We start from the raw sequence: 2,570 nt of genomic DNA, 5'->3' as shown, positions 1-2,570 counted from the left end.
CTCGCCACTCCGAAAAACAAAGGGAAAAAAAATAAAAATCAAAGCCAAATACACGGTATCCTAGGAAACTGCGGACTGCAGAAATTGTGCAATAGTCCGCCAATGTTAAAATAACGCATCTTATTCTGTTGAGAATTTAGCAAGATTTTCTTTTCATAGCTATCGTACACGATACATGTGGTCTGATCATCTAAAATTATTTCACCATTCATAGATTAAATACGTTATAAGATATTTTGTCTTACAAGTAAGTCCTCTTAATGCAATTCTCATAAAAATGTGATACGACCTTGTTTGAAAAACACTGCCAAATTTTCATTAGCATTTTGTGTAAGTACAAGAGTTTCCAGGAATCTTACATATAATTCAACATTATTAAAGTTATTGCGTTGAGATTTAATGAGACTTTGAAGTGACTTTGACTTTTAATTCTCATAAGAATTTAGTCTTGCCGTAATTGTCAATATACTATATTGCAATACAACAATATAATTTGCTGGCATATTATCTTTCATCTAATATTAGTGAGAATGGTTTGAATCTAGAAGTATATTATTTAAATTTGCGCTTTGTAGAGCCTTATTAAACTTGTTCGGATCCAAACAGACGTGAAAAGAGCTCTTACAGTAATTTAGTAGGATTTCGTCTAAAACGTGTGCTTTACTGTAAAGAGTGGCTAATTTTTGTGTTTATTTGAAATACTATACTTTCAATAAGAAAAAATTAATATATTGAAAAAGTCAGTCCATCCATTTAGCGGGTGAACTGGAATCCATCCCAGCTGACGAGGTACACTCTGAACTCGTCACCTGTAAAAACAGGGCGCGTAAAGACAACATTCACACATTTTATACCTATGGACAATTTATTCTTCAACTAACCAAACAATTTTCTTTACTCAAAATAATATGTACAGTATCATATCTATGCTAGCAACATGTAGCAACTGGCAGAAGAATTGAAAGCTCCTTCACTAGATGGCAGAAAGTACTATTATCATGTATTGTCATTCATACAACACAATTTTAGCTTTGTATTCAATAAATGGCATGATTTTACACAATGCATTTGTGAGTAAATTGAGATGGAGTACTCCTTATTTTTGATCCAAGTACTCCTAACCCTTTGTCCACTGTGTTCCCAGTCATGAAAATATTCTCAATCTAAGTTATAGAAGGGCATAACTATTAGTGGTGATGATTCAGCCTCAACTAGTTTGCAATCTAACTACTTTTCCACCTCCATCATCTTTTCTAATCTGCACCCAGCGCTTCAGTCATCCCAAACACGTCATCCCAAGTCCCTGTCTGACATTTTTCAGCCTTCCCCTCCATTTATAAACCTAAACACAACACCAACACATTTCATTTTTCCCAGACGATGACACACTGGGGCGTGATCTGTGTGATGGAGACATTTCCCCCTCCGACTCAGAGTCCCCGCCTGCCTCCATTACGGCACTGCCATACATCTCGTCGGCCGCCGTGATGCTCGGAGAGCCCAGCCGGCCGTCGGGGTGGGCAGGCGAACGCTCGCCCTTGCACGACACTGCATCTTTTGTGGCAAGCTATCAACGGTGGACTCACCTTTTTTAAATTCTGATTTAGCGGGAGAGGCGAAGGGGGGCGGTGATGAGACGCAACTTCCACCCTTGAACAAAAGACACCCCACAGACTGACTCTTGAAGAGACACATGAATCATCGCTGACAAGGCTCCTCCCACCACGATGTTGTTGCCATGAATAATCCACCTCGGCTAAGGCCTTGATCAATTAGTCAATCTCTCAAGTGCACCTCTCAATTAACAAGGTGATTCCCGGCGCTCCCGACTCGCTGTGCCGTACTTGTCTCCGCCAATTTAGGCCGCCGTCCAAGCAAAGCTCTCGGCTGCAAGGAGATTTATGAAAATACGCGTTTGAAACACCTGGTTGAGATTGATTTTGTTTGCAGATGACCTTTCGCTAAGCCCCCTTAGTGACTGTCACTATGTCTTTTAAACCTTCGGAATTAACAGTCAATACTGGCTACACTCCCTGGAGAAATCACAATCATCATCATCCAGGTGCCAGCTAAACCTTCCAGATCGTGGAAATCACCCAAAACAAGCTAAAGTAAACACATTACAGCCATCACTGCATTGCCGGATGTGAAGCAAGACTATTACAGTGAAAATGGCTAGCTCACTGTCAAGACTGTTTTCCAAAAATCTGCCCTAGACACCAGTTTCACCAAGCAACACAAAGGTGGATGGATGTACGTTTTAAAACAGGACACAAGAATGTCTCAAGAACCCATGCCTGGATTTAAACAGGAACCTAGGAATTTTGGTTTGAAGCAGCCATTTGGGGCAATTTTCAAGGTTCAGGGTTAGCTGAATCGTATCTCAACTGGCTTTAGGTAAGAGGCAGGGTACACCCAGAATTGGTCGCCAGGCAGTCTTCAAACATTTTTATGACGTGTGGGAGGAAGCCGAGTACCTGGGGAAAACCCAGCAACAACTTGGGAACATGAAAACTCCACACAAGAAGCCAACGTTCAAATACTGAACCTAAGAATTAAGGCATATGTGC

This window comes from Syngnathoides biaculeatus, chromosome 16, assembly GCF_019802595.1.
Source record: "Syngnathoides biaculeatus isolate LvHL_M chromosome 16, ASM1980259v1, whole genome shotgun sequence".
Taxonomy (NCBI): domain Eukaryota; kingdom Metazoa; phylum Chordata; class Actinopteri; order Syngnathiformes; family Syngnathidae; genus Syngnathoides; species Syngnathoides biaculeatus.
Note: the sequence above shows the minus strand (reverse complement) of the source record.